The sequence below is a fragment of the Equus quagga genome, chromosome 2 (genome assembly GCF_021613505.1).
Source record: "Equus quagga isolate Etosha38 chromosome 2, UCLA_HA_Equagga_1.0, whole genome shotgun sequence".
NCBI lineage: Eukaryota > Metazoa > Chordata > Mammalia > Perissodactyla > Equidae > Equus > Equus quagga.
In genome coordinates, this window is record NC_060268.1 from 95,444,045 (window position 1) to 95,459,388 (window position 15,344).

General features: G+C 53.6%; 1 protein-coding gene across 6 annotated transcripts in view; it reads left to right on the forward strand.

Annotated features, from left to right (window-relative positions):
* Positions 1 to 1,241: 1,241 nt before the first annotated feature.
* Positions 1,242 to 15,344, forward strand: part of CEMIP (cell migration inducing hyaluronidase 1) — a 144,295-nt gene continuing 130,192 nt past the window's right edge. For 2 of the 6 annotated variants that reach the window (XM_046653314.1, XM_046653321.1), the window contains exons 1-3: positions 1,242 to 2,441; positions 3,733 to 3,932; positions 4,496 to 4,692. The gene's annotated coding sequence lies outside the window, so the exon portion shown is untranslated. Of the gene's footprint in view, positions 2,442 to 3,236; positions 3,383 to 3,642; positions 3,933 to 4,495; positions 4,693 to 15,344 lie in introns of those variants that run through there. The other 4 variants (XM_046653315.1, XM_046653316.1, XM_046653322.1 and 1 more) reach the window with 4 other exon arrangements.

A 15,344-nucleotide genomic window follows, 5' to 3' on the forward strand; every position in this document is an offset into this window, starting at 1 on the left:
TCACACAGCCAGGTAGTGGCAGAGTTGAGAGGACACTGCAGGTGCCTTAGGGCCCTGTCACGGGCTCTTTCTAACACTAGTCCTATGTCCTCTGGCAGGGGGGTATCTAGAGCGGTCACACCTTCTTGCTTTGACCCTGGAGGACGACGGTCTGTCCAGTTAAAGAGGAACAGACTCTCCCCCATCCTGGAAGAAGTCCAACCTACTGAACACCTACTATGCGCTAGGTACCCATGCTACTGGGACCTCATTTAAGTCCTCCTGCCAGTCTGGCCAGGAAGCGTCATAGAACCCATTTTCCTGGTGAGGAAGCTGATGCCCAGAGAGGTGAAAATCCTGGTCCACAGCCACATAACTGGTGCGTCTGACTCTGGTTTCAAAGGACGGTCTCCTTGACGGAAGGCCCACGCATTTTCACCTTGGAGGGACTGCTAGGTTCCTATACCAGAATCTCTTTCTTTCTCTCTCCTTTTTTTTTTTTTAAAGATTGGCACCTGAGCTACCATCTATTGCCAATCTTCTCTCTCTTTTTTCTTCTTCTTCTCCCCAAAGCCCCCCAGTACATAGTCGTATATTTTAGTTGTGGGTCCTTCTAGTTGTGGCATGTGGGATGCCACCTCAGCGTGGCTTGATGAACGGTGCCCTGTCCGCGTCCAGGATCCGAATTGGCAAAACCCTGGACCTCCGAAGCGGAGAGCGCGAACTTAACCACTTGGCCACCGGGCCGGCCCCCAGAATATCTTTCTAAGGCCACCCTTTTCGTATAAGTAAAAAAAAAAAAAGATTCTGAGACTTCATAGCCCTGAATCCCGGCCGGCGGCGATGCTGCGGCAGCCGCGGGACCTTCCCTCTCCTCTATGGCCTCCCCTCCTTCCGGGCAGCCACCAGGCGCGAGTGGGGCTGTACGCGCGCGCACGGCGACCCTGTCCTCTCCGCGCCCCAGAACGCGCCCCGGGCGCCGCGCCGCAGTCCTGGGCTCCAGCGCCCTCCCCTGGCGGCTGCGGCCCGGGTTCTGCGCGCCTGGCTCCACGGGCTCGGGTCTGCGTCTCCCAGAGCGGCCGCCAGAGCCCGCCCGGGTCCGGCCGGGGCGCGGGGGGAGCATCGGCGGGGGGCGGGCCGGTGGCGCGGGCGTCAGGGGCCCCGGGGAGGAGCCAGACCGGCGCTGCCCGCTGCGGCCGCCGCTGCTATAAAAGCCACCACTCGGGCAGGCCGGGAGGCGCGCGGGGAGAGCACAGCGCAGCGCGGGGCGAGCGGGCGCAAGCGGCGGGCGGCGTCGGCGGCTGTGCCTGGACCGGCGGGGCTGCGCTGAACCCCGCTTTCCCCAGCGAACTACCACTGCGCTTGCCCGCGTCCCGGGAGCTCCCGGGCCCGTCCGTGTGCTCCCAGACAGCTCCGGCCGCTGCGCTCCTGGCCCGCGAGGCGCGGCACTGTCTCGGCTGCCCACCGGGAGGTAAGAGGGCCGGCCCGGCGCGCCAGGGCTGCGCTGACAGCCCGAGCCTCAGAGAGAAGAGGAAAACCGGGGTCCGGCGCCTCCACGCGTCACAGGGAAAACGGTACCGTCATTGGCTTCTGTTTGTCTGTCCACTCTGTGCTGTGCAGTTCGTCTGTCTGTCTGTCCACAAGTCTGTTGATGGGCACACGCCCCTGTCACTGTCCCCTGTGAGATTTCTCTGAGAACGTGTGTCCCTTTGCAAGCGGCAGGTGCCGGGGGGCGCCGGTGTGCCCGGAGCGCATGCGGCGGGGGGCAGATCGCTGCTTTCCGTAGAGTCCTCCCGTCTGAATGGCTCAGGGGTCTTGCACCCAGGACGGTGTCTCTCCGAGGAGGGACTGCTCCGAGGGTCGGGTCCCGGAGTCCAGTCGACAGGGAGCCGGCTCACGCTGTGCACTAGTGGGCGTGCGCCTAGCAACAGGTCTGCGCCCAGCTGCTCGGTCCTCAGCGCGGTCCGCCTTCTGGTTTTCCCCTCCGCCTCCCGCTGTCACCTCGCTCGCGCGCTCCCGGACAGCGCTAGGCACCCAGCGTGGCGCTGGCACGGGACCGGGTGGAGGCAACAGAGTGTTAGATGACATGGGGGCCCCTGCTGATGTTCAGACTGAGATTCCAGACGTGGCATCGCTGGAAGAGGGTTTGGTGATCCCTGGCAAGGGCCGTCTGCTCCAGGAAGGGTCAAATTAGGTTGGGAGGAAAGGCAGGGACCTGGCGGAGCGCAGGCCAGGGCCCAGGCCAGGTCTCCAGCTCGCCAGAGACTTTCTGGAACGGCCCCGGCGGGACGCATGTGCTGCTGAGGAAGGAGATCAGGGAGTCCGAGGTCCTGGCCACAGACTCACCCTCGGCGCCCACCGCCGTTCCGCGAGGGTCCAACACGCCGGCCGTCCCGGGCGCGCCTCCAGCAACCTGGTTTGAGGTCCCGAGTCCTGCTCCGTGCAGCCAACGCTGCCCACAGGTGAGAACTCCCTTTTCAAAGTAACCTTTTGATGTGTGAGCCAGTGCCTGGCTGCAGCCCCGTCCCGGAGACGGTGAGCCCTGGAGCCAGTCTCTCCATTCCGGCGGTCTGGAGCGAGATGCCGGGCGCGCCCGGGGGCGGGGAGCCGCGGCTCTGGGTGCCCAGGCGCGGCGCCACCATGGACAGCTCCCAGCCGCTTCCTCCACGCCGGCTGTGTGGCCCCGGGTCTGGGGAAGTCGCCGCTTGGCTCCCAGACTCGGCGTCGGGGCGCAGGGCAGCAGGAGAGGGAAGCTGGGCTGCGGGAGCTCTCGGTGTCCTGCCCCGAGGGGCATGAGCCGCTCGGGAGGTTGAAGGGAGCCGGTGGTTTGTGGCCGGTCCTAGGTCAGCCTGCCGCTGGGCTCTGGACGGGACCTCCGGTCTGGTGCCGCGGGGGACTCCCCTGGCTTTTCAGTGGCACCGCGGGACCCCTCAAAGGTTTTATAAACGTGCCACGCTGAACATCCGACTGAGGCGGTGAGAGAGCGCCGGACTTAATTAGGGACCCCTCGGGCTGCTCTCTGAGCCCGGCGCGTGGTCATGTTCTGTTTTCTTGAATTATCTAGTAAATACGATATGGGGAGCATCTATCTGTTCCACAGTTACAGTGACAGAGTGGAGAAGAATCTAACAGAACAGGTTCATGGAGAATGTGTTGGGAGGCAATTGCGAAAGCAAGAATGCTGTTTTCTGATCCTCATCTTTTTCTCCGAGGTGCATAACACTCGTAAGGAGGCTTCCAGTTCCTCCTCGTTAGCCCAGGAGATGAATTTTCAAGTTAGTTGCTTGGAAACCGTGTGGAGAGAACCCGCAGGGGTTCCTCCGTGAAAACAAACATCTGCCTCTTCTGCTCAGAAACGGCATTGGCTGGAGCTCTCCTTGTTTTCACCTCCACGTACACAGGAGTGTGTATCTTTCTTCACTTTAAAATTGCGAGAGATTCGGAGGGTCTTTTGTCTGTGATCGATGAAGTTCCATGGAGAGTAAAAACAATCATCTTTTTTTGGGGGGGGGGGGAGACAGTGTGTGTGACTTGTCAAAAGTTGCCTGTAAAGTGGGGACCAAAAAAATCTACGTTGCAGACGCAGATGAGAATTAGGTAGTGCCAGGTAGAACGCTCAGCCCAGAGCTGAGCCCAGAGAAAGCTCTTAAAAGGGGAACGATTACAGGTGTATTTTCAAGACCGTTGTGTGTTTCTTTTGAGTTGTGCTCCCAGCCCTCTGCTCTCTCCCCTAACCCAGTATTTGTTTCGTAGGGACTCCATCTCCACTTTATTTTCATGTTCGAGAACTCATTGGTGGAACTGAGGAAGGTGCTGAAGCTGACCGCAATGCCAAAAAAAACAAAACAAAACAAAAAAAGAAAACCTTATCCAAAGATAAATGGAAGAATCTTTGTGTGAGATGAATCAGTCGTGTGTTTTTTCCCACCCCTGCCACTTGGAGGAAAGATGAAGTAAGTCATTTTCAAAATACTATCACAGCCCTCTGGTTCAGATCACCGATTCTTCCTGATCTTTCTCTAAAGAGAACGCAGGCGCTCAGAAGGGGCCCCCTTGTCTTGCTGGGGGTGAAGTCCTCTTGGGTGTTGATGGCGAGTGGCCTTGTGGCCCTGTTTCTGGATCACTGCAGGGGGCAGTGAGGGTTTACTGCACTGGGGAGCACCTTGTCACAGAGCCCCCTGAGTGGTCCCTACCACGCGGGGGGCACATTCCTTCATGTCTGAGCCTCGCTTAGCTGCGAGATCCTGACCAAGACACTCGCTCTTTCTGGAGCACTGGCCACTTGCTTGGTCTCGGCTGGATCTGAAGATTCCTTCCAGCTCCTCATTCGGGCTTCTGTCTGGTAGAAATCGCTAATGTGTGACAGAAAACAGAAGTCTGGATAATGGAGTTATAATGGGCCCAATCTTACAGTCAGATTTTCTTTTCCTAAAAAGTGTGTGTGTGTGTGTTTCCGCCAGTTTCACATTCTGGTGCTCTAAGATTTCCCATCTTTTTTTTCCCCCCCCCTTAATAGATCAGAAGTAATCTTGGCCCCCTCCGTCTGAAAGGAGAGGAGCTCAAGGATGCCGTCTGCAGATGCTGGGAGTCTGTCTGCGACTTTCGTCTACCCGGTGATGTGAACGGAGCAGGGGGACCTGGCTGACCTTGACGTCTTGGCGTTCTGCTCGGGACTCCCGTGCAGGTTCTGGTTCCAGCACACACGGCTTTCTGGTAGGATATCTGTTGAACTACAGAACACTCTTGGGGTGCAGGGAGCGAGAGGAGGGGCTGGTGTGAGAGGTGGAGAGGGGCCCTCCACTGGGCCTGTGGCGGTCTGTCTGTCGCAGCCTTGTCTGTGTCACTGGGATGGACAGATACCGTGGCAAGTGTGGCATTCAGTGGGCAAGGCCGGCAGACGAGAGAGGAGAATTCAGTTCCCCTCATCCTCCTTTGAAGCCCCTGATTAAGTGGCCCCTTTCCGTCCTTCTTTGGTGTCAGCAGAGCAGCGTAATTTATAGGATGACTGCCTTTCGCCTTTGTAGTTGTAGCTCAAATGAGAAATGCAAGCATGGGGGTCAGGTTCTTAAAAAGAACAGTGATGCTTATGGGTGGCGTCCACAAGATCCCGTATGCGTGAGCCATCTAGGCTACACCCCTCTTCCCACGTGATGGCAATCACCCAGATGTTAGATCTCCTCAGAATAATGTGTCGGTTTCTCCTTTGGTTTGGTTTTTACCATTATAAGGAGGTGACTCGGTTTCATTTCCACAGTGAACGGGGACAGATCACTTCCTTACTCTTCTGTGTCTGGTCGGGTTACTAGGAGGTCAGGGGTGGTGCTGGTATGGACCAAGACTGCTCACGGCTGAGTTCCTCTTGACTGTGTTGCCAGCTGTTCGGCTGGGCCCTGGGTCTCCTTTCTCAAGAGCCTGGCACGTGGAAACCGTGCTCCATTGGGTGGGACTTTGGGGACTCTCATGGTGACTCTCACTAATATCTGCAGCTCTTTGCCCCAGCCCACCCCTCCAGGGGCCATCCCAGCCTCTCTGCGGGGTTCCCCAATCCTGTCTTCTTCCTCTGTTCGCTCCGGTGCCAGGCTTTGTTCAAACTTGGCTTTTCAGAAGGGAGGCTGCCCGCAGAGAAATGTCATCAAATATACATTTGCTCTCTGCTTAGTCCCCTCGGTGCCAGGAAACACACTTCCCCACCCAGAGGGAGAGGAGCTGCCAATCTTCCCTGCCCCTGTTGTTTTCCAGGGCCCCTCTCTGAGCTCAGCTTGGCTCCAGGACCGCAACGCTGTCCTTCCCTTCCCACCCCTGCAGGTGCGCGAGCCCCGGGGCACAGGCTGGCCTTCCTCCCCCTGGCGCTGGCTCAGAGCTGGTTTCTTTCTCTGGCTCTGGACACCGGCTCCTTGCACTGGGAAATTGCTGCTGCCTTATCTTTGAATCTTCTGCAAGTGCAGCCACAGGATAGATTTAGATACAACTTGGGTTTAAAGTGCTCTGAGAAGGCAACTGCTGTTGAGAACCCCGTGGATTCTTTCTCTCAGCTGTCCGTGGAGGAGCTCAACCATAGGCATTTCCTCTTACGGGGAGGCACGTCTAGAAGCCGGTCCCCTTGGCATGTCAAGTATCCATGCCAGACAACTGCCACTCCTGTTTCTAGACATCACGGGGGGGGGAGGGCCTCAGCCTTCCCCAGGAGGCTGCCACACCGCTTGGCCTTCTCTGGGGTCAGGAGTTCATGCTGTTGTCCTGGTCTTTGGGGCCGTAAGGCACGTACTCAGCCTGTGGGACTGAGCTTCTTAGACTTGAATATGCAAATGAATCATGGGGGAGCTTGTTAAAATGCATGTTCTGATTGGGCAGAACTGGGGTGGGGCCTGAGCATCTGCATTTCCCATGAGCTCCCAGGTGATGCTGCCGGTCCGTGGGTCTCCCTTTGAGTCGCCAGGGCCTCCGTCGTTGCCCGCTTTCTGCAATTCAAGCTCAACTCTTTTTGGTGTAATTTAAGTCACTTTCTGATGTCCGAGTAGATGGGGCCCAGCTGGCCTGCATCCTCCTAATGACCTTATAACGACCCTTTAAATTCTTGGAGATAATTATTATCGCTCCTAAGCTGTCTTATCAGTAGACTAAATGTCTTGAACTCCTTTGAGTTTCCCCTTTTTCCTGTCATAATAAATTTTTCAAAGTTTCCTGGACCAAGTTACTTTTAAGTGCAAAGACCATCGTGCAAATGGCACTTTATCTCTGCCTGGCAGAGGCATTTGAGCGTAATTTCGGTGGTATTAAGAGATCACTCGGGGAATTTGATCTCACTCTGGTTCCAGACACCGAGAAGGCGTGTTTACATTTAAACAACTCTACTTGGCTCTAAAGATCACAACCTTTTTTTTTTCTTTTCTTTTTGAACCTGAAAATGAAATTTAAATCTCAATTGTCTTCCTTGACTGCCTCCCTGTGGTCTCCCTCTGGGCCTGAGCTGGTCATCGCAGATGCGTTCTGGTCAGCCCAGTCACATTCTGTCACCCGTGGCCATACCCAGAAACAGAAGGAAGCGAGCACGGGGCTTTGGTTGTCTACATGCGGGGTCTGTGCTGGCCATGAGGGAGGCCGAGTCGTGTCCGTGGTCCCTGCCCTGCAGAGCTAAGAGTCTGGTGTGGGGCCCAAATATCTGAGTGAGAGATTGCTGTGCGGTGTCACGGGGCCAGGATGGACGGGTCAGGAGCAACGGCGGCAGGGGTCTGCTAGGGGAAGGAGAAGCGGAGGACATCCCAGGAAGCTTCCCTGAGAAGAGGGCAGAAAGTCCGCAAGGATTAGAGGAATTTACGGGAATTTTCTGGTGGGGCAAAGGCGGGATGTGGGGAGTGGAGTTCAGAAGGCGTTCCACTCACGGAGAAGCCCACGGGGAAAGATCCAGAAGCACAGACAGGCCTAAGCCTCTTGCTCCTGCAACCTCTTGGCTGCGTGAAGCTCCTCACCTGCCTCAGGTGCACAAGCTCCTTACCCTCCCAGAGCCTGCACTGCTCCTGGCAGAAGAGAGCGTCCTTTGGAGCAGCTATGGGTCTCTGACCTTTCATCTCCTAGAGCAGGAGTTTAAAATTACTTTAACTATGAAAAAGTTTTTTTCCTCCAATGAATTCCATTTACAAACCAGATGAAAACTGGCTGTGCCTGGGAGTGGGGACTTGGTTTTTGTCTTCAGGACCCCAGGGGGACTTCACACAGGACTCTAAGGGTCCCAAGGAGCACAGTCTGGAAACGTCTGTCCTGAGTAATTTCATTTTGCTTGTGGCAGCCATATGATGACATTATCTTGGTTTTATTGTGGTTCATCTCGGTAGGTCTTCTTAATATTCTGCATGTCTTGCTGGTTTTCATGTCAATGATTCTCAATGACATGAAACCAGAATATCCTGTGTGTGACAGTCTGACACATGTGGGTGCATGGGTACCAGTGGGGACGCATATGTGACAGGTGCTGGTTCAGAAACCTGAAGCTGTGGCTGACCCCTAGAGGAAGCAAATAGAGCTGTGGGCTTCTTGCAAAATGGGCTTTTTGTTTTCAGCCTGTCAATCAATCTTGTCTAATCTCCCAAGACTTTTCAAATTCTATAAAGAAGTGGCAAGAGAAAAAAAAATAGCTTATTTCCAGGGTATAAGACTTGACAAATCCCATCCAGGATCTTGCACCCCTTTTCATTGGTGTAAAGGAGCCAAATCTGAATGCAGGATGTTTTTGAACATGGCATTTGAGAAGGGATTGTGAGCCAGAAGTGTTTAAGAGTGGAAAAGTTCTGCTGGTCCAGGGTGAGGCAGAAGGTTTCAGTTCAAGTTGTGACCCCTCTGTGCTTCTTATAAAGCTGCTCCGAAAGGAGGAAATTGATGCTCTGAATGGGACAATGCCCAAAGAGAGCCCCCCCCCCCCCACCGATGGGTGGTCCCAGTCCTTAGAAAGGAATCTGAAGAAATCCTCTGGGCACAGAGCCAGCTCTCCAAGCATGATCATATGACTGATATAAGGTGACGAAAGTAGGATGTGTTCAGTGTTGAGAATTTAGAGAGGACTTCATTTCTGGAAGGACTCCTCTGCATATGTGAGGAACCCCAACGAGGGGCCGGGGCACATGAGGTTCCCCAGGACGGGCATCTGCAGTTGCCTGGGGCTCGTTCTGCCTGCCAGACCAACAACCTGTTGACCTGGGCGGTGTCAGGGAAGGCTGGAGTGCTGGTGGGCCACCAGCAGCCTTGCTATCTGGGGACATCTAGCCTTACGTCCAGAAGTCTTGGCATCAGCCCCCATCGCCATGGAGACTGGAACACCCTTACCTGCGGACTTGACTCCCAGATGATGGGGATTCAGCTAGTCCCTGCTTCCTAGGGCTGGACAGAGGCTGGCTCCCAGGTTGCCCTGACCAGACACTGATTCCCTGGATCCCATGGGACTCTCTGGGGGGTGGTCAGTGGACTTAACTGTCCACTTGGATGCAGTGGCTGCTGCTGGCTCTCACCATGCTGTGTGCCCTCTTTGCCTCCACTCCCCTGAGAGGGCAGTGGTGTCTGCAGGTGGGCAGTGTGGACACGGATGCCCGAGGGTACAGAGCCAGTACAGGATGGCATCTCGGGCATCTGTCCAGCTCCTAGTCCAGTGCATCATGCACCTGCCTTCTTCCCAGGGCTCTCGTCCTTGCTGTGTGGTGGGGGCAGCTATTCCCAGCTTGGTCTCCTCAGGCGCCCACTGATTCCTGGGTCTCCAGAGCCCCTCAGGTGACAGGGAGTGCACAGAACTGTTCTCCTTCCTGTAAGGAGCAATGGGAATGGACCTCAAGAGGAGTGAGGAGGACGGCAGGTTTGGGCAAACGGTAAAAAGGAAATTTTTTAAAAAACAAACCGGTGGTTTATGACAAGCCCTATTTCAAAGCTGACCGCGTTACAGGCACTGAGTAATTCACTCGTGTGCTAGTTTTCCAAAGGTTTGGGTTCACGAAAACCTCAAACATTGTGGCTAAGTACTTTTCCTTTCCTTTAAAAATTGTGTTTATTTTCGGAGAAATTTAATCCATATGTTTCAGATCCATTTCCACGTTACTCAGCAAAAGGCTGTTTTTCACCAGCATTGCTGGGCTGTGAGTGTGCTGTGCTCCCCTGCCCTCGCCTTGCGCCGCCGTCCCCAGGCTGTGACCAACTGCTCTCCCGGCTGAGCGACTCTGCAGCCTTTTTTGGGACACAAGTAAATGTATGTGCTGGGGGCAAGAGGAAAAACCAGTAATACTGATCCTGTCTTTATTTAAAAATTTGACCTGTGGTTCGCTGTGGATTTTTTGCATGAATTTCGATTTTTAAGATGCCGCATTACAACATTGTTTATGCTGATGACTGAGTTTTTTGGTGCTCTCTTCAATTTTGTGCCCTCACCTCCCCCTCCTCCACACCCTGGGAAACACCCCTTCGAGGGCTCCCTGTGGTCGGAGTGAGCCGGTTCCCTTACTGTCAGTGCTGGTTCTGCTCTTGTCTCTTCCCAGGCAGAGATCCTGCCAGAGACAGGCAGCAAGCTTTCGGTGACGCCAAAGGTGCCTCCAGCTCTTAGTGTAGCTGTTGGTTTGAACTGGGGGCTCAGGACTGTTGGGGAAAGTGTGGAAGAGAAGAGCAAGTCCTCTTCACACTCCATGTGATCCGAAGCCCGTCTCTTCCCTTCTCCCTTGCTTCTCTGCCTTTTTAGAGAGGGAAGCAGTTGTGGTGTTCCATAGAAGGATGCTTTGCAAATTCTGCTGAGTTGATGGGTAACTGTGTGACTTCTTCTTCTCTTTTTTTTTTGAGGAAGATTGGCCGTGAGCTAACATCTGCTACCAATCCTCTTCTTTCTTGCTGAGGAGGACTGGCCTTGAGCCAACATCCATGCCCATCTTCCTCTACTTTATATGTGAGACGCCTGCCATAGCATGGCTTGATGAGCGGTGCAATGTCTGTGCCCAGGATCTGAACCATTGAACCCTGGGCCACCGAAGCGGAATGTGCAAACTTAACCACTGTGCCACCCAGCTGGCCCCCCACTTTTTATTTTTAAAGATTTAATTTTTTTCCTTTTTCTCCCCAAAGCCCCCCAGTACATACTTGTATATTCTTTGTTGTGGATCCTTCTAGTTGTGGCATGTGGGACGCTGCCTCAGCGTGGTTTGATGAGCAGTGCCGTGTCCGCGCCCAGGATTCGAACCAATGAAACACTGGGCCGCCTGCAGCGGAGCGCGTGAACTTAACCACTCGGCCACGGGGCCAGCCCCCCCCAGCCCGTTTTTTTTTTAATTGAAGAGTTGTTGACATACGATGTCTGTGACTTCCTAAGAGGGCTCTGAGTTCATCAGATTTCTCAATTCAGTTGCTGGTAGTGAAAGAGAAAGCAACTGTAGAATTTTGGCTTTAGAACTTTCATATTCAAGGATTTCTTCTCATTTAAATTATTTTGCAAAAATCAGGGGACACAGTAATCTCCGTGGTGTCTGTTCGTTTCACAGCTTTGCAGAGGCTCAAAGATTCCTCCGACCACATAATTGTGGGTTGTGGATACACCTGAGCTTTCCTGGTGGCTGAGAAAGAGCTTAAATCTGTTATAAGTTTTAAAATGGTTGGGTAATGTTGTTAACAAATGGTAACATATAAACATATGCTGGGATTTTCTGAGAATGACCACGTAGTGAATTTCATTTTTACTTGAAACGTCCCCATTTACAGTTACTTTAATGAGAAGCTGTTTTAACACATGAAAAAGATGCTTCCAAGGAATTTGCTTAATAAGCATGAACTTGAGCTTCTGTTCTTCTGAGGTCGTCTGAGGACGTCACCTCTCCGAGGTCAGGGGAACAGAGAGGGTATAGTCGCACTCTGAAGGGCGTGTGCCTGGTCCCCGTGGGGCCCTTCGGTGGCCGTCCTGGGAACCGTGGGGCAGGAGCCGAGCTTTCCCTAGGTGTGGAGCGCACGGCCGGCTCGTGTCTTAGCTGCCTCCCCGTACGAGCCGGAGTCATTTCTTCGTTTAGGACAGGACCCCACCGGGCTCAGAGCCAGAGAGTCACGTTCTCTTTTATTCCCAGGGACTGGCGCGTGGTACGTACTCAAATATTTATTAGATATACAAATGCGTGAGTCCTGGGTCTGAGCCCCGGCCCCCCAAACATATACATTTCGCGATGGATAAATTTGGTGCTGGCTCCTGCATATTCTGCTCTGGGAACTGAGTGAAATCAGAGCCTGCCAGGCACCTCCTCACGGGTCTGTACTCCAGTGGCCCTATGGTTATTCCCATTATTATTATTAATATCCAGGCTCACTGAGCAGTTACCGAGTTCAGGCACCACTCGAAGAACTTCACGTGCCTCGCCTCGTTTAGTCCTCCTGACAACTCAGAGCGAGGCGTCTGGTGGAGAAGACCAGTGAGGTCCACCCGAGGTCTTTGGGCTGGAGGTGATGGAGGTGGAACGGCACTCGGGTCTGTGTGAGTCCAAAAGTGTACGCTCTGAATGATGACTGATGTTGCTTGATCTTGAATTTTGAGAAAGCATGTTTATAGGAATATTATAATTTATTATATTATATGATATTATGATGTGTGGGAATATTATAATTCACAGTGAAGCAGTTTGAGAGTAATGGCAACCCCAGTGTGCTCGTGGTTGACACTCCAATTCCTTCTGGCCACCTGGGATTCAGAAATGACTCGGTTTCACCCCCTTCCATGGAGAAGCTCATAGTCCAGTGGAGGAGACAGACAGACACTCAGCTTCCTACAGTCTGTGCTGTGAGAAAGGCGTGAACAATGTGAAAGCATTGCAGATCACTATCTGATTGGTGCTGAAGGAGAGTCCACTTTGCTGGCCAGAGAAGGGAGGGTCAGGAAGGCAGGAAGTTCAGAGTATCCAGAAAATGGATATTTGGGGCAGGGCCTAGGAGTTCCCTGTGGCTGGAAATGAGATCATCAAGGCGGGGGCAGGAGGTGAGGGTCCTTCAGAGCTGAGTCAGGGAGTTTGGCCTTTGACCGACATGTCTTTGACGAGGGAGCGGTGTCGTCAGTGGGTGGATGTTACGCCATTGTTCCTGGTGGCAGGCGGCTTGGGTTGGGCTTGTGTTCCTCAATCCTAAGGGTGGTGTTCTTGGCAGGAAGTTCATTCCAGAATGCCCGTTCTCACCTGAGAATGTGGCTGCCTGACCCAGCAAACGCAATAAGGAAAACTGCACCACCCAAAGTGCATTATGGTTGCCGGGGCAATAGGGCATGGGGGGCTGGAGGGGGACGTTATAGTGGAAGTGTTGGGGGACCCTGTAGCCCGAGTCCCTGCCAACACGGGGTCCGGTCCCTCTGCATGTAGAGCTCCAAGCCCCTTGAGGAAAATTTCCTGGGACTCATGATCTCGAACCCTCGGGATTCTGCCTCCAGACTGACCCGTCCCGGTTTTCCTATCCAGTCTCAGTGTGGGGTCCTGAATATCCGAGACTTCATCACAAACACTGATTTCTGAGCACCTTCAGAATTCTTTATCAGTTCTCTGGCAGATTCCTAACTGCCTGGTTGGGCTGACCTGCAGCTGAGATGGTGGGAGGAATGTGGGGTAAAGGGACAGAACTGTCATGGGAAACTCCCCCTTGGGAAGGCGATTTGGTCCCTTTGAAGGTTGCTGGTCCTGGTCAAGTTTTGGGAAAGCTTAGCTGGACAAAACAGGCACTCTGCATGCTGTCTGGTCTGCCGTGGTCCCGGGGCGGCCCTCCGCTGCCCCCGTCTCTTCCCCGCGTTGTGTTCCCGATTGGACGTTCAGGCAGCTTTGGTGAGCTAAATCCGTCCACTGACATTCTCTTGGTGCCTCCCGGGACCCACAAGTGTAGTCGGTCCTGACGTAAATCCAAGAGTTCCCTTGGGGAGAGCGGTCGCTGAGCCCTGGGGCTCTGCCTTTCAACAGAAATGCATGAGTTTAGGTTCAGACCTCCAACACTTCGAAGATGGTTCTACAGACGAGCAGAGAGAATCACGAAGGAAGGGTTTTGGGAAAGACACCGTAGATCTTGCTGACTCCAAGATAAAGTTTTCCCGTATTCCTTCCTCATCACTTTTCCAGGCTCTTTAGCTTATATTTTCCTTGGTTTATAGAATATAGCCTGGTGTAATGACCTGGCAAGGGGCATGACCTTGCAGCCCCACAGACTGAGCTGCAAATCTGCCTCTCCTCCATGAGCTTGCTGTGTGACTTTGGGCAAGTTGCTTCCACCTCTCTGTGCCTTCGTTTTTTATCCGTTCCCTAAAATGGGATGATTGTATGTTTTTCTGAGACTAAGTAAGATATGGCAAAATTCTTAGAGTTGTGGCCTAGTACATACTAGGTATACAAAGTGGCACGTCTCTTCCATTTGTCAACATCCTCCATTGAATTAGGAGGCATTTTAAATGGAGAAGGCAATCCTGTGATTTCTCGGACAGTTTTCAGACTTGTGAATTTTGGCAAACTTGGGCAGTGGCCCATCCTGCAGCCCCATCTGAACGACCCAGGCGTGTGCTCCCGAGGTCCCTCTCAGAGGAAGAGATTGTGTGCCCCTGTGGTGGAGTGTGTCAGCGTCAGCGCTCCATGGGTGCTGGAACTGGGTCCCCTGGCTCACCATCGCCTCCAGAACTGACTCGATGCTTAACACACGTTGATGAATGAAGGCTATTTGGAGAGAAGAGCTACTCACTAAGGCTGCCGGCTCTCAAGTGTGGACCACTTGTCTTTGTAAGTGATCTGCTCACCACCCTCAGACAGGCCCACCGAGCCAGGGCTGCTTTTCTCTCGTCTCCCTTTTATGGACGAGGAAACTGAGGGATCGTGTGACTTCCTGAGATCACGCAGCTGGCGAGTGGCATAGCTGGGCTTCCAGAACACGCTGTCTCCGTCCGGAACCTTGGACCACGGTGCCGCACCTCTGGGCCGCTGGCAGGAAGTGGAATAGAGAAAGGAATTAGATGTTTTCTGACTTCTGATGAAAACGCAGTTTGAAAAGTTTAAAAAGCAGATTTCCTAGAGTCTCGTGCCCTGGCTCAGAGCATCACCCCGAGAGAGCGAGTGTATGGAGACACAGGTTTTGAGGGCCGCGTGGGTTGTGACGAATCCGTGTAACAACGATATTGAAGGGCACGAGCTTCCGGCCCAGTGTGGCTTTGTGAGCTCGTAAATCATTTTGCTTTCGTGGAGGGCTGCCTTTCCACTTTGGAGCCAGAGGGCGGCATATGAGTGGTCCGGGTGTGTAAGGCGACATCCTAAAGGCTCCTTGTTTGCTTGTCCTTGGGATGGCTGCACCCGTTGTCAACGGCCCGTGGGAGGCCTCAGCATGGGAGTTCGTCTCTTACTGGAGGAAAAGGGCAGCTGATGTGGCTAACGGGTGAAGTCTGGTCACCATAGCTGGGTTCCCTCAGGCAGGATGACCCACAAGATTAGAACAATTTGTTGCTGATTATGGTTTTGGGAACAAAGCTTAGGCGAGCGTTTCCTGAAATGCATTTCTCAGGAGTGTTGCTTCCTTGGGCTATTAACAGGTGTTAATAGCATGTCGGGGACAAGCTGAGTTAAATGAAGTCCACCAGTGTTCATTCCTGACAGTCTTCTCAGTGCCCTCGTAAACCAGCATGCCTCGTGCGTCTCCGGGGGCATTTGAACTTCCCCAGCATTTTGTCGCCAGCGTCCCCTCTCTGCTCTCACAGAGGACCAGCGAGGCTCACGTGCTGTGGAGCAGGTGCTGGGGAAATTCTGGGCTAAATATCGATTAGCGGACTCGAAAGAAAAACACACACTGAGGATGACTGAGGTCCTCTGACCAAAGTCCTGGGTGGGGGCTAATGACAGTTTTATTAGCACCTGTGTGACTTTGAGGTG